Raw genomic sequence first — 21,406 nt, 5'->3', positions numbered from 1 at the left:
GGAACAGAGTTTGTCAACTTAAATTTTAAAGATGTACTAGGCTCTAGGACTGACAGAATAAAAGCCATGTTCCATGCCATATAAGGTCCAAAATTCTTTTGTTATTTGCAACAGTCTCAAAGCATTGAATTCTGATAAAACTCTAACTGATCGTTACATTGTTCAGTGTTGCTTTTAGTTTGTTTTAAAATGGAAGTACAATATATATTTGATAAAAAACTAATGCAGGAAATAAGTTCTTACTCCACGACCTATACAGATTTGTAATTTTACTTACTTTTGAAAGGAGGAAAAACTAGTCTAAGCCAGTAATAGTTTGATTAGTTTTCCAGGCTTCTGAAACCAGTACCTTATTCCTGTCCAGACATTCATGTATTTGGTACCAGCTGTTTTAGTGGTATATTTCTCCTATCTAGTATTCTATTTAATGGGGCAGTCTAACATATATGGCCAACAGCTACGTAAAAGAATGAGATTAGTATTTGAAAGCAATCAAACCCTTCATCGCTGTCTCATGGAGTAATTAAATTATTGTACCATCATTCATTGACAGGCTTGCTATCAACTCCTGACATCACTAATATAGTGTATGAGAACGAGAACTGAGCTTTAAAAATCAGTTGTTCTGCTAATGGGGCTGTGACTGTTGTGAGACGTGACCAGGAGAGCTGATGAGGTGTAACTGAGTACTTACTGAACTGAAAGTAATAGAGCAATACCTTCACAAGAGCATTTAAAATCTAGTGTGCAAGTGACGTAATGTAGGTAGACAGAAAATGGACATGGTAACAAAATACACTGGCATAGACTAAATGAATTTATGTTGACTATGAAAGCAGTTATGTTAATTATTTCTTTATTCTACTCAACCTTTTTCCCAGCCAGAACCATGTCTATTTTATTAGCATTCACTATTGTCTTTTAAGAGATAACTAAACATTTGGGTAATGGTGGAACTCTGTTGAATATAAAGTACAGCATTAAAGGTACACTGTTCTTGAGTCTACTGAAGTCTATAGCAACAATTTTGTTTACTTATATAGGGACAAAATTAGGCCTTTATCCTGAGCTCCTACTGCTGCCAAATGCTGAAAATTTCAACATGTAGTATAAACACTTACTGTAGACTCAGTTATTTTGAAATAATAGGGATGTGAAATTGTGATTAATCAGCTAATCAAGTAGTCGATGGAATTTACATAGAGGCAGCAAGGGGGAGGGAAATGCGAGTAGTCAACTCAACTACCTGATAAGCCTAGGCTTATCAGGGAGTCGACTATTTGACTCCTCTTTTACATCCCTATGAAATAATGCACAATATTTGGTTTAAACTAAACTAAAGCTAGGAAATTCAGGGCTAAATCCAGATCTGACTGAAATCAATGGGAGTTTGCCCAAGAATTCCATGGGATCAGGATTTGAGCTTCAATCTTTAAAACACATGTGCATGAAAAAATAAGAGTAACACCTTAATTCTGAATTTTCTAGCTCTTATTGATTTAAACCAAATCATGAAAAAAATTCTGTTACATTTTAATACTTTAAAAGAAAAATCTTGGGTTACAAAATATGCTGTGATATTTATTCAGCCAAATACATGAGTTATTATGTGTACAACTTAATCAATAAGCTATAACAACTCCTTTGCCAAACTCAGTTGTCATCTGTATTGAGCAAACATGCATCTTAAGCAGTCAACTTTTATAGATTCTCAGTTCAAGTTTCTTTTTTTATTTTTTTCATATCAGTAAAATTTCTTAAATTTATCTACATAACTATGTTAGGTTAAAATTAATCCAGAACTCTGAATTGGTCAATATGGGATTGGAAAAATTTCCCATTCATTACAGTATTGAAAAGCATTTGGACTTTTTAAAATTTATACATACATTGTTACCAATTCTGGAATGTTTGCAGAAACAAGACCCTACAGAATTTTTATAAAATTGCCTGAGGGAGAGCAAGGAACGTAACGGAGCTAAAAAACAACAGCACTGCATTTGCACTTTAAACAATGAAAACCAAATAAATTTCAAAGTACATTACAAACTAGTATGCACAGATTAAAAGAGAAAAAGTATTTCTCAAAAATCGCTACAGACTTTGAAGACCTTCTATCACTTTTTGAAACAAGAACTCTGAAGGGAGAGGTCAGAAGGAAGGACAGGATTACAGAAGTAAAATTACATGGACTCACCGCACAGTTCTGAACACAGCATGGTGGAGCAAAAATGCATGTGTGGAGGGGAGGAAGCGCATTAAGTAAAAGGAAATACATAAATGAGTCAACAATTATATTTATTGCTTAAAAAACACCCACAAATTTTTGCTTCATCAAGTGGTACACAAGCCTTTGTTGAATATCCACATAATCTTTCTACTTCATCTGCCAGTTTTCCTCTGTGACTTTTTGTTACAAATACACACAGTCCTTTGCCTTCACCACTGAGTCATAACTAAAATGAGATGGTAAACTGGTTAGAGGAGACAGCATGGCTCTCAGTTCCACTGCACCTCTTTAGGCAGTGCAGAGGCAAAGCTGACTTTAAGGCACCTTTGCAGCTCCTGATATGCCCACAACACCCAAGGCTAAAGCTGGGCTGGCACAGAATCATTTCAACAGCACTGTGCCAGCTTCTGAAGAGAACCCTGTTCTGCTCGAGTATTTCCTGGGGTCTGATTCCACCAGAACTTCAAAAGGGTTAAGGCAGAGGAGCGAACCAGGGTTCGGACCTTTTCCCATTTGCACCATTGGACAGGAGCATACTACTTCTACGATCTTGCTACAAAATAAAAACCAATAACTCCAGAATCACTAAAAGAGTCTGTGCAAAGTTTAAAATGACAAAAACATTTTAACAGAGAATACATTTCTCCTTTATCTGCAAAGTATAGAGTTCATTATTCTGTTTACTCCTTAGTGATGCATTAAATGGAGAAGCAGCTGAGGCACCACAATAGGGCCAAATGACATCCTTGTACTTTTACATGAAAGAAAATAAGCTCTGTGTGTGCTCAAAATGCCGCTTTATTCTCACTACTGGACTCATTCAGCACCACTCAAGTGTGTGGGATTTTACTGACCTCGCTTGCAGTCATTCTTTTAGGCAATATTTTAGTTTCTATCTAGCAATTTAAATTCCAAGTGAATTTTCTGAGGGAGCTATAATCAACTAAACATAGGGGATATAAAAGAAAGGTAGACAGGCCTTTATCTCCAGCAGCATTCAAAATGTCAATGTAATACATGTATTTATGGACAAAAGTTAAGCTTATCAAAACATAATAATTAAAGGTGTCTGGCCAGATGTCAGTCTTTGCATGTTTCCTTTGTCAGTTGTCAAATTATGTTAGTATGTGATGTAACAGGCATGTTTGGCAGCAATAGCTCCAGCATTTTAAAAGAAATCCTAAACAGCATCCAATCATCAGAAAAAAATGTGCACTGTTACTAAATTAGTAAAGTTGCTGATTTGTATAAAAAATAAAAATGCCCAAAACGAAGAGCCCAGCCCTGCAAGCAAATCCGTGCGGTATGACTTCTGCATTCAATTGTAGAGTGCTTTGCATAATCAGGTGCCACATTATTACTTTTGTGCACAAACCTTTCAAAATAAGTTACATAGACTTCTGAATAACGGTGACAGGATAGGTCTTCATGTATTTTTCTTTATATGTACAAGTGCTTCTGCCCCGTAAACAATATAATTAAGGTTGAGAAGTACCTTCCAGTCTATTCCTGTCTTCAGAAGGAATTTCCTATTGGGGAAAAAAAACTCTCCTGAAAAATTCCATGCTTGCGTTCAGCCCAAAGATGAATTATTTTGAAACAAGTTATGAAAACATGAAATAAATTTTTCTTACTGTAAAACACATTTCAATTGGAGTTTGTACATGTGAATCTTGTGGAAAAGGCTAGGAATATTAGAAGCCTAAAATCTGGCACTCTCATCCTCACAAAGTACTAGTTAGATGAAAAAGAATGCAAGCAGAAGTGAAGTTATGAAAGTTTTAGCTTTACATTAATGTGAGATTTTGCATTTAAATTTCAACTCAGTAAATTATTGAGCACTGAGCACCAATGGACAAATAGCAAAACAGATTGATATCATTCTATATGCGCCAAGATTTTACACACAGCATTATAGTAATGAACTCCTGAAAACCAAGGGATCAGTAGTAGTAAGAGTGAGATTGCAGCTTGGTTTCCTGTTAAATATATAATCATACTGCAATGAAAACTCATTCCTTTAAAATATCTGCTCTTTAAAAAGTACACCTATATTTTCCTTTGCTATAGTCAGGAAGCTAATGTGTTCTTAGGTTTATTCTTGTAGCAGGAACACGGTTATTTTAATCTTGAAGAGAGTGAAAGAGGTTTTGGTACAAGATAAGTTCATTTCTGTCTGTTTTTGTTTCTTTACAAAACAACCCTCTGATTTCAGTTCTGGGGAGTCAAAACAGCAACATTATTGTGATTTTTGGGCCTAATTCATGCTGATTAGTGGAGGTAGGAGAAGCAGAGAGGACAGGGCCAAGGAAAGAACTGTGGCTAGCAGACAAATGAGTGACATGGGAGCTTTGGATGACTGCATGCTAGATTTGATCATTTTATTATAAGTTCCTTCAGGAAACTTATTTTAAAAAGGTTTTATACAAACACAGTGGGTTTATTAGAAGAACCAGTTATAAAAAATAATTAAATTAAGCTCTAAATTTTGTTTTTCAAAATGCATTGAACATAAGCCTTCAGTCACCTGAATCCTGTTTTTTTTTTTTTTTTTTTTAAGGAATTAAAAAACAAAATTAGAAGTCAGAGATTAAACCTAAATTGGGATGGGTACTCCCAGGCTAAGAGGGCATTCAGTACTGAAAAAAATAAAACATTTCATTTTTAAGTTTTCCTGAAGTAATAATGCTGGCCAGCCCTCTTTGCACTGACTTTGTTCATCATCATGATGAGTAAATCAGTCTGTAGTATCACAGCTACCAAGAAATCCAAGAGTATAAAACTGGGCAATAAAGATTCAAGTAAATTGTATTTGTTTATCATACCATATTTAGTGTTCATAGGGTTTTTTATTTGGTATCATTTACATATAAAGTAACTTTTTTAAAAGCCTTGATTCATCTATGTCTATCACAGGGGTCTCCCTGGCCAGAGCAATTGCACAATCCGGACCAAGACTCCCAGCGGGCACGAGAGAGGAAGTTGTCCATTACCAGCCTCCAAGCCCCGCCCTGCCCTCTCCAACACCATGGCATCCCATCCCCTGAACACATACCTTTGTGGATCAACAGAGGGCCTCGCATTGCGTGGCAGCAACAATCACGCCAAACTGCTCTACGTTTCCCCTCAAGGAGTGCGGAATGGTATGACTGTTGCCACCACACAGTACCAGGTCCCCCTCCCCGTGATCCCAAAGCTAAGTGCTCAAGGGATGGAGTGGCATGTGGGAGAGAGCGGGAGGAAATGGTGGGAAGGGGCAGGGCTAGGAGAACTAGTAAGAGACAGCCTCTGCCACTTGGGAGTCCCGGGCTGGATAGTGTGCAATCGTTCCAACTGGCACTGGCCTGAGGGCTGGAAGTCTGAGACCTCCTACTCTACAGTCTCTTCCACTGAAGGGTATATAATCCCATTACTTTCAGTGAGCTTTTAAAAAAAAAATTATAAGAATGAAGTTTTCCACATGTCCAGAAGCTCAGTGAAATATGTCCATCATTTCAAATAAATAAGTTTTTTCCATAATAATAAATACTGACAAGTTGCTTGGTCATATCAATTATTTGAGGCTGAAAAAGATCAAACACAGCACTGCATGCTAAGACCTTTGTGACAAAGATGGGGGATGAGGCATAGCCCTCAGAGTGGAGCCCATCATATGTCCATGTATTTATTTTCCTTCTACCTTAGCCTTCAATATCAAAGAGCACTGCCAAGAAATAATGAAATTCATATACTAACAAACATGTAAACAGAAATACAACCTAACAAACTGATTACTTCACTTAAGCAGAATTTTAGTCCCCCTTATAATCTGAATGTTCAGACTATACTGATGCTAGTCTGTGCAATATACAAAATATAGGGACATAAAATAAAAAGGAGCTTTTATTACCAATGGCAAATTATTCCTGACTAGAGAACCTCTGAATGGAAAGTTAAAATGTGTAATGTTAACCCATCAACAGATCTAAAAGCATAGCACAAATATTAATGCTAAACCTCGCCCCACTTGATTGAAAAAAGTGACAGAGATTTAACCACCCCTTTGCTCCATCACCCTGACCTTCCTCTTTCAAACTAGAAGAGCTATATTAACATATTAAGATAAACAAAAATATGTATAACAAAACAGGATGCATATAAAAACACCTCTCACATTCACTCTTGCAACCTCTTCTTTCCCCTACTCACCTCCCATACAACCTATGTTTGTCATCCTTTACTGTACTATATTTAACTTAGATTCTGATTCTGCAAGGGTAAATTTTGGGGGAAACTTCTTCATCCACATAGCTTGCAGCCTTAAACTGTAAGTTCCTTGAAGCAGGAATCTGGTATTTTGCTTTTAATTTTTTCATCTGTAGAGTACATTACACCACCTACAGCACTACTGGATAATTAATAATGCCTCTCAGAAAATTTTTGGCAGAACTGATAATAGACCTCAGCTGTCCAAACGTGCAGCTCTCCTGACCAGTGGTTGCTAACTTTTGGGGCTCAGGTTCCATTTGTAAATATTTATGGCTTGTCATAACCCAATCAGAGTCTTGGGGTGGAGGACCCTGGGGCAGAACTTTAACTAGGCATCTTAGCATCACACAAAATCAGAGGTGATGCAGGGAGAGAGTGGCAGGCATGGTCACATGTGCCCCCCCTCCTCCCCCCCAGACTCAGAGAGCTGGGTGGGTAGCTCAGATAAGTCAGGAAGTGGAGGTGGCTCTCCCTCTCAAAGCAGTGCCGCATATCAACAACTCCTCCCCCGCCCCGACTCAGAGAGCTGGGTGGGTAGCTCAGATAAGTCAGGAAGTGGAGGTGGCTCTCCCTCTCAAAGCAGTGCCGCATATCAACAACCCAGCCAAGCCACCCCAGTGGCTGTGTCTCCAGGGTGGCTGCCCCACTCACCCTGCCCTGGTTACAGTCCTGTGGGGGCTAGGTTCTGCCTTGCACTCACCGCACAGTGGCAGCTCCTCCAGTTCCTGTACTGAGGGGCTGGCTGAGCTTCACTCTCTGCTTTGGACCAAATGTACGTGAGTAGCATTGTAACCTAGCTCATGGGGTTGCAGTGCCACTCACTCAAATTTGGCCTACCTAAACTCATGTCATCACGATGACTGGACTAAACCAGTGTGGCACTTGGATCTCAGAGGCTGCAGAGCCTGAAGCAGGGAGGCAAGTCCAGCCATACCCATGGGACCTGAGCCAGAGGATTCTTAGCCCTCCTCCTGCACAGGGCTGAAGCCCCAAGCGCTGCTCCTTCCTCTCCCTACCACCTGGCAAGGCTGGAGCACCAGCAGCACCCCCTTTGGTGTCCCATATTTGGCACAGGGAAATATGGTCACCCTATTGTACTGGAGCTAATTTGGTACGACCTTTGTCTCGAATTTTGCACCATTATACTTTACCAAGTTTTAGCCCCAGATATGTCTGAAAAAATACATCAGTGCTGATACTTGGAGTGGCAGAGATTTCAACAAGCTACTGCACATGTTGAAAGGCAACATTTTTATAATGGTTCTGTGATAAATGCCCATTAAAAATAATTAGGCAGAATACAATACACGTCAGCACGAGTTATTGGCCACAGGTTGGTCAGTCTTTTTACATCAAGGTAGAGAACTGCATTTTGGGTACAGAAGTCTTTGTCTGACGAAAGTCACATTAAAGATTAGGGATTGTTGCCTAATAAATGTCAAGATTAGTCCTCCATCTCCTAACATGTCACCAATGCGTTCTTCTCCCCCAGACTTGGATTTCCAAGATTTCTTTGGAGCCCAAAAGAGCAGAAGATGCAATAAAGTTGAGAAACTGAATATTTAAAGAAAAGGAACAGAAAATGATGTTTGGAAAGTTCCAAATATTAATACAGGAAAATATTTCCAGTTTTGACAATCAGTGTAATCATGGAATAAAACACTTCCATCTTCAGTAGCTGCTAAAATAATCACTTTTACAGGGCTTTGACAGAGAACAGAATTCATTTCCCCTTTACAGCTGCACAGTTTCAAAGTCAGTTAAACATCAAAGTGACAACCTGACTTTCTAGAGCTTAGACATTTACTAGATTATTTCAGTGGCACCTGACCAGAAAGCAAAGATCATGGAAGTTGGATGGACAGGGGAAGAAAATTCAGGTCTGTTTTTCTTATGAAGCATTTATTTTAGCTGGTGCCACAGAGTAATTTGTCGCATTCATTTGTAGTGTTTCTTAATTCCTGCTTGGCACAAACACAACTGCATTGGAAGTAATAAATTCAGTGGATTTCAGCCCATTTACAGAAGTAATTAATTGGCAACGAGATTCTACTCTTAATTACAATGTAGCTCTAAAAAGAAGCTCACCTGATTTAAATTACATAAAATACGTTCATTATATATTAGATGTTTATGTCTACTCCCTTTGCCAGTAGTTATCACCTTCTGCCTTCTGGACACAAGACAAGCCTAGGAGTTAGGCAATGTGGGTGCTAGTCCCACCTCTGCCACAGTCTTTCCTGTGTAATCTTGGTCAAGTCATTTAAAAGCAAGTATATTTCCCTACCTCAAAGGGTTGTAGTGAGGTTAATTCATATTTCTCAGGTATTTATGTACATATATAATTTTGAGCAATTATAAGCTAAAGTAACAGTGAAAGTTTCTACAGGCTACTAAAAATGGTAAGATCCTTGGGGGGGGGGGGAGATGTCAAAAATGATTATAATCATGGGTTCCTAAACTGTGATCCATGGATCATCTACTGATATTGTGGGGAAAATTATTGGTCACATAATGGTGACTCTCCTTATTTGCAAAATTGTATTGAAAATAAAATGAAAAAGAATACATAAAAAACACTTTCCTATTACTATTTCCCTATGTAAGCAGGTGCTGTAGTTGTCATAGGGACATTATAAGTAAGGCTGTTAAGAGGGGCTACTCCGCTGCGGCTCTGTAGTTTAAATGTAGTAAAAGCTGGGCACACAGGCTGCCCAGCTCCTACTACATTTAAACTGCACAGCCGCAGTGAGCATAGCTCCTGAACCCAGCACAAGCAGGGACTAAGTCAGGCTTGCTCGATCCCAACTCGCACCGGGTCCAGCAGCCCCTGTCTGTAGAGGGTGAGGCAGGTGGCAACACAGAGATGGTGCTGGGGGGAACCAGCTTTTAACCCAGCTCCCCCCAAAAGCACCTTCCCCCTGCTTGCTGCCTCTGATATAAAGGCAGCAAGGGAGAGAGAAATGACAGTCGAGTCAACACTACGCTTATCGGGCAGTCAGCTAATCACTACTCTTTTACCTCCCTAATTATAAGAACATGAAGAATAGGAGTTAGCCCTGTAAGACAACTGACATGTCCATGTTACCATACAACCAGAGTTCGACTGAGCCATTCCTCTCATTATGTCTAACTACCAGCTTTAAAAACCATAATGAACTGTACTGTAGAGCTTTCAATTTGTACTTCGATATATTCCTTATTTTCTCCTATGAACACTATATCAGAACTTGAAATTGCTGAACTGTTTCTGGAGAGAAAACTTTATGTTCTATTAGGTGACTATGTGTGTACTCATTCATTTAAATGTATCTGTATAAATATAGGCCAAGAAACTTACCAGAGTACTGACTGTGCTACTAAACTATTATCCACTGCTTTAGAAACAGCAGCTAGCAAAATCAAAGTGTGGGTGTGTGAACAAACTGGGTAGATTAGAGTATTTAAGTGCTCATTTTTTTCTGACTTCAAACCTTGCACTGAGCCAAAACAAAGAAAGTCTGGAGGTTTATAGTCACATAATTTGGCACAACTATCAAGTCTTTATTCAGAAAAGCTCCCAGTCTCAGCCAACACTGAGAATGACCCACCTTTCAGCTAAAAGGGATGCTTCAGGGATATGGATACTTTGGCATGAAGGACAGATCAATCATCAAGACACAATCCATCAATGAATAATAATAATGAAATTACTCTTCACCATACTCCTGGAGTAGTTTTGATCTGAGGATTTCTAAGGGTTTCATAATTGCAATGAAGTTAGCCTCAGAACACTCCTGTGTAGTAAGTACTAGAGAGAGCCCTACCAAAATTAATAGTTGTGAAGAATACGTAACAGAATGAAATCTAGTCTCTCATGTGCAATCTGGCTATTGTAGGGGAGGGTTGAAGATTCGTCACCCCTTACTTTTATGCTGCTTCTGGTGGCAGCAGTAGAGATGTGAAAGTGTAACCGTGTAGACGGTTAACCAATGAGCTTGGGCTCATCGGTTAATGTTCATGGTTACACATGGGGGGCCAACTTAAAAGCCAACCCCAGGCAAGCACAAGCTCCTAGGGCAGGGGTGGCCAACCTGTGGCTCCAGAGCCACATGCAGCTCTTCAGAGGTTAAAATGTGGCTCCTCGCATGGGTACCAAATCTAGGGCTGGACTACAGGTTTACACTGGGCCGGAGGGTGCTCACTGCTCAACCCCCAGCTCTGCCCTATGTGCTGTCCCCCGAGAATCCTGCCACTTCCTGCCCTTTCTACTGAGCCTGTCACACCCATGCTTCCCCCCCTCCAGTGTCTCCCACTGAGAAAGAGCTGACCACAGTGAGCGCTGACCACAGTGGGCAGGAGGAAAAGGAGAAGGTGGCACTGACCAGAGGGGCTGCCAGTGAGCAGGATGTGCTGAGAGTGATGATGGGGAGATGATCAGGGCTGCTGACAATGTGCATTGGTGAATTCTGGTTCATTCTCTGGTGTAGGTTGAACACCCCTGTCCTAGGGAGTGCTGGCCATCCTGTGCTGCTGCCTGTGCCTAATACGGAGTCAGCAACACAGGGCTGGCAGGTGGGAGTCAGTACATGCAGTGAGCCAGTTTAAAAGCCAGCTCCTCACTACCTTCTGAGGAGCCAACTCCCACCCCGTGTGTAACTGCTGAAAATTTCATCAGTCACATGGTTACAGAATTACACACATTTTAACATCCCTAGTCTGCAATCTCTGTCCAGGCCCTTCACAGACAGGGACTGCTTTGGTGAGGGCTAGGAGAGAAGAGCCAGCAGCCAGCCTGAGCCCCAGCATGGGGGTTAGGGGCTGCTCCAGCTGGGTTCAACCTAAAGCTTAACTGGTTAACTGATTAACTGGAATTTTACATTCCTAAGAGAGTGGAATGGAATATATACTACTGTGGTATTTCCTGGTTAGAAAGTATGCTGCCACACTACTCTTACTCTGGCACCAATATTTTCAGTAAATAATGAATGACATCTCCAGCAAAAGCAAGATGCCTAGTTTGAAAAATTGGACTGCTTTTAATTTCAGCACCAGAAATAATTCAAATATAAGCTCATGAGCCTGCTTACTTCTGCTACAACTGACTAATCTTTACTTCAGCAGCCACATGAAAAAAGTAAAAAATAAGATTTTTAAATTCTCCAGGAAACTGATGACTGTACTTTATTTCATCTTGTTCCCCTCTCTCTCTCGTCAGTCCTCTAACTTTCACAGCTATCACCAATTACATAAAACAAACCAAGCTAAATCCATCAATTATACATTTAATTTTTAAAAATGAATTGTTTAGGTATTATTTTTGAATAATAGTCAATACCTGTACATTTTTGTAAATTATTTAGAAACAGCAGTATATCATAGTTAGAAGATTAATTAAAGACATTAACTAAAGTTATTAACTTGAATTTTATCTGAAATAATGCATTTCATAGGGAATGAAATGAGAATGTAATTACTGAAAGAAAACACAGGACTATGTAGCACTTTAAAGACTAACAAGATGGTTTAATAGGTGATGAGCTTTCGTGGGCCAGTCCCACTTCCTCAGATCAAATAGTGGAAGAAAATTGTCACAACCACTATTTTCTTCCACTATTTGATCTGAGGAAGTGGGTCTAGCCCACGAAAGCTCATCACCTATTAAACCATCTTGTTAGTCTTTAAGGTGCTACATAGTCCTGTTTTTTGTTTCAGCTATACCAGACTAACACGGCTACATTTCTATCACTAATTACTGAAAGATGAGCTATGCTGGAGTTCAGCTTACAATTCATTCCAAAAGTTATATTAAAAAAAGGTTCTTATATTTCTTAACCTCTGCAATGGACAGCACACAGCTTGTCTCCACTAAATAATTCTAAAGAGATCCTAAATGCAGTTAAAATGATTTATTCAACTAAGTTTTTCATTGTATTAATTTAGACTTTAGGACATCACAAACCATAGATATTCAAAAATGTAATTTAATGTGTAACAAAGATAAACAGTGCGCTAAAACATAGCAACGTGTGTTATTTATTTTTTAAATGTGATCTGCAATAGAACTGTTCCTCCCGTCCCACCAAAAAAGGCCCCAAAACAGTTTTATGGGCTGAACAACCAACATAAAGAAATAGTAGAGTGAGTTCACTGGTGAAGTGGGGAGTTAGGTTTAAAGTTGCAAGCTCAAGATATTAATGGGAGCTGAATGCTCCTCTTGCTTTGTTCATGTGGGATTTGGAGCATAATAAAAATTTTGCACATTGTTTACATTAGGAGATTAAGTTTAATGTTTACGCAGCTTAAACACTGGGTATGTAACTGTAAAGAAGCCTGATTTCCTTCTTTTTATTGTCACAATGCAGAACTTAGATGTGTTCCATAATCTTATCATACAATAATTTATGAGTTTAAGGTATGCTATTAATTTTAATCTATTTTAAAAAGTTAAAATCAGTTGTGAGTCTCGCTGTCAATTTATGCAATTTAATAATCATTTTCTTTTTTAAAAAGTTTAATTTTTTGAAACCTGAAGGATACACACAAACAAGAGTAAGGTAGCTTACTACACACACACAGACAAAGAAAGCAGTGAAAAAGAACATACACAACCAAAACCCTGATATACAAACAAACAGCTACCCTATTGCCATTTTCCCAGTAGAATTCAGAAACTGAGGCATAACAAATAAGTAAATAAAAACCCCAAGCCCTTGCTGTGTTTTTTAAACTGAAAGTATCTCTTAAAAAATAAGCCCCATTTATGAAAATGCTTACTCATCAATCAAGGAGCAATCTTATTTTAAAATAACATTCCCTACATAGGAATGTTACTAAAAGATTAGTTATGTAGGCTGGGAAAGATTAGACTTTTATTGGTTAATATCAGTAAACATCAGTTTAACTATCAACACACTAACCAATGAAAAAATGTTTCCATTAATGGTAATCAAAATTTACATATAAGCAACAGAAGAATATATTGACAAATTTTTAGAGTTTGATTTAAAGATATTTACTTTGTATATTTTGACAGGTGACACTGACCATTTATGTTAACAGTTATCAAGGTTTAACTTTTTGAATATCAACAGCTGGGTCATTAAATAATTGTTTAACCATCCCTCCCAAGTTTCCACAACTGTAGAAATTTAAATAAAAACTGAAAAACAGTTAACACATAACTTTGCACAACTGAAAATTTAAAATTGATATTTAAGCTTTTTTTCAGCTTTATCCATCCTTTTTAAAAAATACAGAATCCAATTCTGCCAAACCTATAGATTATATAATACCTATCTGTTGTCACCCTGCAGCAGTCGTCCCTCCCTCTCCCTCCCCCCCCCCCCCCCCGTAATCCCCGAAGCCATGTTCTTGAGGGACAGGGTACCATGGGGTGGGGGGGGGGGGGGGGAGAGAAATGGAGTGATGGCTGGCCAGGGCAGGACTTGGGGAACAGGAACAGACAGGCCCCCACCTGGCCTGCTGGGACTCCTGTGCCAGACTGCACAACTCCTCCGGCCATGGATGGGCTGTAGGCCAAGAGTTTGAGATTCCTGAACTAAATGTATATTCCAAATTAAAAACAAAAATGAACAAAACAGAAAGAGGACCAAAAATGCCACCATAACTTTATTTTTTTGTTGTTTAAAGAGGCTGCTAGAGGCAAATGGCTTCAACTGAAAACCTGGAAATCTAATCGGAAGAAAATAAAATGTATAAATTCTGGCAAGCTGAGTTTAATGAAGCAGGCCAAAAGAGAATTTGAAGAGCAACTAGCAAAAGACACAAAACACTAACAGCAAATTTTGTTTTTAGTACCTCAAAATTAGGAAGCTTGCCAAATAATCAGTGTGACCACTGGATGATCAAGGTGCTAAAGGAGCACTTAAAGTTGACAAGGATGCTGTGGAGAAGATAAAATGAATTCTCGGCATCAATCTTCACTGCAGAGGAGGTGAGGAAGATTCCCAAACCCGAAACATTAAGATAACAAATATGACAAACTATCCCTGATGGACGTGTCAAAGATGATTTTAGAACACACTGATGAATTAGCATAATAAATCACTAAAACCAGAATGTATTCACCCAAGAGTTCTGAAACTCAAGTATGAAATTGCAGTACTGCTAACTGTAGTATGTGACCTACTGCTTAAATTAGCCTCTGTACATTTGATTGTAGAATAGATATTATAACACTAATTTTTATAAAATGCTTCAGATGCAACCCTGAGAATTACCAGCCAATAAACCTAATTTTAGTATCAAGCAAATTGGCTGAAACAAGAGTAAAGAAAAAAAATTATCAGGCACATAGATGAACCCAGTTTGCAGGGAAAGAAGCTACACTGCATTTGTAAAGGGAAATCATGTTCCACCAATCTATTAGAATTCTTTGAGGGGAGGTCAATGAACATACAGACAGGATTATCCAGTGGCAAGGTACCTCAAGAAAGGCTCTTAAGCAAAGTAAGCTGTCATGGGATAAGAGGAAAGGTCATCTCATAGATCAACAACTGCTTAAAAAGACAAGAAACAGAGTAGGACTAATGGTCAATTTTCACAGTAGAGAGAGGTAAATAGCAAACTCTCTCTGGGATCCGCACTGGGACTGTTCAACATATTCATAAATGATCTGGGAAGTGGGATAAATTGTGAGGTGACAAGGTTTGAAGACAATAGTAAATTACTCAAGATCATTAAGTCTAAAGTTGACTGCAAAGTTGCACAGGGATCTCATAAAACTGGATGATGGGGCAACAAAATGGCAGATGAACTCTGATGTTGATATATGGAAAATAATTTGCATCTGAAAACATAATCCCAGCTCTACATACACAATTATGGGATCTAAATTAGCTCTTGCCACTCAAGAAAGATCTTCGAGTCTTTGTGGCTTGTTCTCTGAAAACACCTGCTCAATGTGCAGGAACAGTCAGAAAGACTGAACAGAATGACAGAATGTTAGAATCATTAGGAAGAAGATAAACGAGACAGTAAATATTATAATTCCACAATAAATCCACAGTACCTGCACATCTTGAATACAGAATGCAGTTCTAGTAGCCCCATCTCAAGAAAAGATACATTAGAACTGGGAAAAATACAGAGAAGGGCAACATGAAACAGCTTTTGCACAAGGAGAAATAAAAAGACTGTTTATCTTAGAAACTAGACAATGCAGGAAAGAGAGGAAATATGGTGGAGTTCAATAGAATTATTAATGGTGTGGAAAAGATGAATTGGGAATTGTTGTTTACTCCTTCACATAACACAAGAACCAGGGGTCATACAGTGAAACTAACTCACAGCAGATTTAAAACAACAACATAAGGAAGCACTTCATACAATGCACAGTTAACCTGTAGAACTCGTTTCCAGGGGATGTTATGAAGGTCAAAAGTATAACTGGCTTAAAAAAAGAATTTGATATGTTCATGGAGGATAGGTCCATCAATGACCATTAACCAAAATAGTCAAGGATGAAATCCCATGCTTTGGGTGTGCCAAAATCTCTGACTATCATATGCTTGGATTGAACAACAAGGAATGGATCACTCAATATTTTCCCTATTTTGGTCATTACCTTTGAAACACGTCAACTACTGAGAGACACAGGATACTGGGCTGGATGGACCATTGGTCAAATGGCCCATTAACTATTCTTAGTTTTAAGTGATAATAATCAACAACGAAAAATAAGCCAAAAAAGTTCAGCTACAGGCTAAATTCAAAGACTTCCTATTAAAAAAATCGTTATAAAAAGGAATCAAACAAAAGGCAAACAGAAAATGAATTAACCCCATGTGAAATTTCACACCCATTGACCACTTTCTTTTAGGAAAAAAAACCCCAAGTAGTTATGCATTTCAAATCCATTTAGAATGCCTCATGACAGGGTTACCACCAGGTACTTCTCTAATATGGTCCCTGCCATACAATACTTACTCTTTTTGGCCCATCTCTCTTTGCTTATTGAAAAGGTATTAAATCATCCTCCTTTTACTGATGTGAGAAAGTGATTTGCCTACACAGAAAACCTGCGGCAGATGAAGAAATTTAACCTAGACTCCCTAAATCCAAGCTCAATGCTTTAAATTTTGATTCAGTGACCCAAAGGTTAAGTGCATCTTCTGGAGCACTAATATATCACTAGGAAGAGAGCCAACTGGTCATCACTGTAGTTTCTAAGCACAAAATAAAAAGGCCAAACAGTACCTTACTGCGGTAAAATAACCAAACAATATAAAGAGAGACAGAATATGGCCCATAATAATAAGCCTAGAATAATGTTGTCCAAAATGTGACTTCAGAATGAATTCTTCCTCTTTTCTACCCCATCCCATGCACGGGATACTGCAGGCTTTTTAATGCCTATTGATAATATACATAATCTATACTTTGTGTGTATGAATATCACTCTTCCTACCATAAACAAATATGAGGAATACTAGATCATGCTCTTGTAAAATGGGTTTTAGCACCGTTTGTCCAGCCCAGAACATCAGAGAAAGTTTATCATCTTCTAATCAAAGTCATATTTAAAACCACTTTCAACACAGCCATAGACAGAAATGGAAGTTACCAATCAACCACAGCTTGTACAATTGTGTAATACAGTTGTAGCCAATCATTTAAATAATTTGAAAGGAGACATAATTCAGCAATTTCACCTCCAAAAAAAAAAAAAATCAGTAAATGAACAGGATCCCTTATATTTGTAAAGTCCTGTTAGAGGTGAGTATCTTGATTTTTTTTAACTAAAGATTAAACAGGAATTAAATTTATATTGTAGAAGTGTTTACCTCCCTTCCTTCAGATACAATTCATGGAACTCTATGCTAATTTGATAGCACATTTGAAAGGGGAGGGGAAAGGATGGGAAGAGGACTCACTAAATGTTTGAAAAGAGGAACTTCTAAATGTGTACACTAAAATCTGGTATTTGTCATTTGAGCAACATTCTAGTCACGGATGGCTATAGAAACACTCAACACACTTTGAAATACACTCGTGTTCAGCTTCCTTATAACCCCAATGAGGAATTATTTTGGTCAAGAATGTGGGATCCTAAAAAAAATGTTTAAATGATTATGGTATAATCAAGCTCTTTTTAAAGCCCTGATCCAGGGGCAGGCAATTTTTGATGGAGGGTGCCACTCTCAGATTTTGGAAAGTAGACAAGGGCCAGACTTTTTGTAGAAGAGATGCGGGGTCTAGGATGGAGGCTGGGTGCAGAAGAGAGGGTGTGAGGTCTAGGATGGAGGCTGGGTGCAGAAGAGAGGGTGTGAGATCTAGGATGGAGGCTGGGTGCAGAAGAGAGGGTGTGAGGTCTGAGAGGGAGTTTTGAGTGAAAGAGGGAGTTGTGACCTGGGTTAGAGGATTGGAGTGTAGAGTCAGGGAAGGAGTTGGAGTGCAGGAGAGGATTCTGGCCTAGGTGAGGAGTTTAGAAGGGGGTGCAGGGTATAGGAGGGAGTTATGACCTGGGGCAAGGGGGTGCAGAGGGTTTGGAAGGTGACTTGGGGGAGGGAGTTCTGGTGCGGGAGGGGCAGGGGTGGCAGAGCAGGCTTTGGCTGGGAGGTGCTTACCTAAGCATCTCAGCCAACAGCACCCAAAGGCAGGCTGAGCTCCCTGTCTTCTGCAGCCACAGAGCATTGATAATGCAGCCTGCTCCCCTCACGAGGCTCTCAACTCTGGGAGTGGGATGGAGTGGGGTGGGGGAAGAGGCTTGCACTGCCCCCAACCACCAGGCCAATCTCTCAGCTCCTATTGGCCGGCTCTTTTCTGGCCAATAGGAGATGCGATACGGTTGTTTCCGATCAATAGGAGCTGAGGATTGGGCTTGGGTTGGGGAGATCACCTGAAGCCTTCCCTTATCTCCAGAGTCAAACGGAGCAGCCCTGCATTTAAAACAGCGCCTGCTGCGTGCCCGAGGGTCCCTGGAGAAGCATCCATGGGCCAGAGAGCTATCTTTCACACCTCTGCCCTGGTTTAAAGAACGAATTTATGTTGGTATTAATACATCACTCAGGGGTATGGAAAATCCTCATCCCTGAGTGATGCACTTATACCAACTGAATGCCTGGTATAGACAGTGACATCCCAATGGGAGAGCATCAACTGTCAATATGCCACTGTCTCTCATGTAGATAGAGTACCTATAAGTAGCGGGGAGCTAACCCTGCTGTGGCTCTGCCTACCATCTCTTAATACATTTAAGAGTCTGAAGCACAGTAGAGAGGACCCTGCACAAGCTGGGACAGCCAATTCCCAGCTCACGCCGGGTCCCCCCCAGCTGAGCACCAGCCTTTTAAGTGTATAAAAAGCAGAGGCACAGGGTCTGTACTGGGAGTGAGCCAGGAATCAGCTGATTCCTAGCTGGCACCCAGTCCCTGCCCCCTGCGGAGACGGTGCTGGGGGGAACAGCTTTTAAGCTGGCTCACTCCAGCACCGGCTCTTGCTCCCTATCCGTCCTCCCCCACTGCCTCTGATAGACAAAGAGGGGGAGAAGCAACTAGTTGAGGGACTAGTCAACTATCCGATGAGCTTTGATTATTGGATAGTTGACTAGTCACTTACATCCCTACCTCTAACAGCATAGGTAGCATCTTCGCTAACCACTGCAGCTCTGCAAGTGCAGACAAGCCTAAAGCCTATAAGATGTTGGCAAATGAAATGGGACACTCAATGAAGCTGAAGTTTACTTTAAAAGGAGTTATATAACTTTTCACAATACATATTTCATATAAAAGTAATGAAGTTACAATGGCATTTTGCCAGACATTAGCCCAAAAAACTTGAAGTTCACTTGGTACTTTAGCCAGTAAAATTATTTTTCTATTTGAGTATTTGCTGGTTTAATGCCTGGGCATTGTGGCACCAGTACAAAAATTAGGAGTTCAACCACATTAACATACAGACATGTCTGTGGATCTTTAATTCACTATACTGAAAAGCTGCCAGATAAACAGATCAGTGGAATTCAATTTTCAGAAAACTGAGGCAAAATCTACTGGCCTTGATCCAAGTTATCAGTGTCACTGTCAAGCCCTATATTTAATTAATACTATTTACTGTCAAGATCTGAGTTGGGTAGATCTTTCACCAGCCTCAATTTGGAAACTAAAGCAGGCACTGAGGAATATTTGCCTGAGTAAATGTATGTCATCTTTCTTGATGATGCAAGTGCTCAGTTGTCCTGTTCTTGACCCCTGTAGCATTCCCAAGCACCAACATTGAGGACACAGTGCAATCAATCTAAATTTTAATATGTGCATGTGTGCGCACACACATGCATGCACACTTTGCTCTGATGAGGATACCTTTCTTCTACAAATGTGTATATGCTGTACATTTGTTGATATAAAAAAGGTTGTGACCAAAATAACAAATATCATAAAAAGCCTAGTTCAAAGTACTTTGTTCACCCCTAAATTGTATTCATCTTTTAAATACTGATTAAATTAGTTGTTTTCAAGAGAGGTTTATAAGATTTAACGGAATATCAGATTATAAAACTTTCATTTAATGTTTCTGAATTAGGAATTCATTTGATAAAGCACTAAAATAAAAAAAGAGGTAACAATGCCAGTTAGTCTTTGCACGTCTTAGTTTTAGTGGTATTTTCATTTATTGGTGACAAAGTGGAGGTTTTTTGTTGTTTTTATTCTTAAGAAAAATTCTTTTTTGCTTTCCAAAATTTGCTTATGATAAAAAATGAAAAGCCACCTACCTAACACAGATAAACATATTTTAGCCTGTATTTTTTCAGCCTTTTGCAAACTGCTAAACATATGCATCTTTCATGGACCCTGTTACTTAGCGTATCAACTTATCTGCATACTTCACATGTGCAAGTCTCAAAAATGCATATTTATAATTAGTCTTCAGTAAGTCATTTTATAACACATTAAAGGAAATATTCTGAAATTGGTCTTTCACAAAAAAAAAAAAAAAAAAAAAAAAAAAAAGAAGATACTTGTGGATTTTATACAGAATCTTATAAATTATTATTGAGTACCCTCCTTACATTACACAAGCCTAAAATAAAATATAGTATTTCTCTTCTGCTTCTATGTGTTGTTAAAATACAAAAAAGTATTATCAGTTTAAAACAAACTATGGAAAGTCTCTTTACTCACACAGAGATCTTATCCTTCTCATAAGTGCATCCAGAGAGTTGTATCATTGGCTGATGAAGCCATCATCAGATTTTCATTCGTGAGCAAATGGGTATTTGATTGCCATTATATTTGTTTCAGTCACAATGTAAATAGTTTGTGATGGTAGAAGGAAAGAGTTCTATTACCGCATCCGAGACTTTGCTATAAGAAAGGCCACACATTTGTGAAAAAAGTCCATTAGCTAGATGATGAAGTACTTATTTGGTTTAATCTTAACATGTACTATTCCTGAGTAGCTTCAAACATATATTTGCTTACTTTCTTTCCCAACACAAAATCTCTTCCCGGATCTTATGCTCTTGTGACTAGTCCTTTAACTTTACTTGCCTGAGTCATCAGTCCAAAAGTTTTCCCACAAAATAAGCCTTTGAAATTTATTTTCCCACTCACATTTTATTAATAAAACAGTTTGTTATCCATGACAGGTTGTTTTTATGTCTGCACCCTACACATTCAGATCAAAATTTGCTTTGTCATCAGATTCTCTCTACTTAAGGAGCTAGAACTCTAAACATATAGTATATAGTTTATAGATAACTCACCAAGACTCAGTGAGGCTGTCAAATCAGTTCTGTATGTCGTGTGTATGGGTGAGCTTCAGTACTCAAATACATCTCAAGTATGCTATAAACAAAAGTAAAAGAGGAATATTAGTCTTTTTGAATAGAGAAACTGAAAATACATTAATATTACTGTATGTTTAACATAATGTACTGATCATTAACTGAGCAAGTGAGCACTATAAACTTTGCTGTGTGGTTTC

At 38.9% G+C, this 21,406-nt stretch overlaps 1 protein-coding gene across 13 annotated transcripts in view; it reads right to left on the bottom strand.

Annotated features, from left to right (window-relative positions):
* The window catches only part of NCOA2 (nuclear receptor coactivator 2), a 274,099-nt gene that overhangs the window by 232,671 nt on the left and 20,022 nt on the right, over positions 1–21,406 (bottom strand). For 6 of the 13 annotated variants that reach the window (XM_075920540.2, XM_075920550.2, XM_075920539.2 and 3 more), the window contains exon 2: positions 21,186–21,267. The gene's annotated coding sequence lies outside the window, so the exon portion shown is untranslated. Of the gene's footprint in view, positions 1–3,605; positions 3,626–3,725; positions 3,760–20,601; positions 20,785–21,185; positions 21,268–21,406 lie in introns of those variants that run through there. The other 7 variants (XM_075920545.2, XM_075920542.2, XM_075920546.2 and 4 more) reach the window with 3 other exon arrangements.

Source organism: Pelodiscus sinensis, chromosome 2, assembly GCF_052426305.1.
Source record: "Pelodiscus sinensis isolate ZL-2025 chromosome 2, ASM5242630v1, whole genome shotgun sequence".
In the NCBI taxonomy this organism is placed as follows: domain Eukaryota; kingdom Metazoa; phylum Chordata; order Testudines; family Trionychidae; genus Pelodiscus; species Pelodiscus sinensis.
The sequence above is the reverse complement of the archived record's forward strand: the minus strand, read 5'-3'. Positions and strand labels throughout refer to the sequence as shown.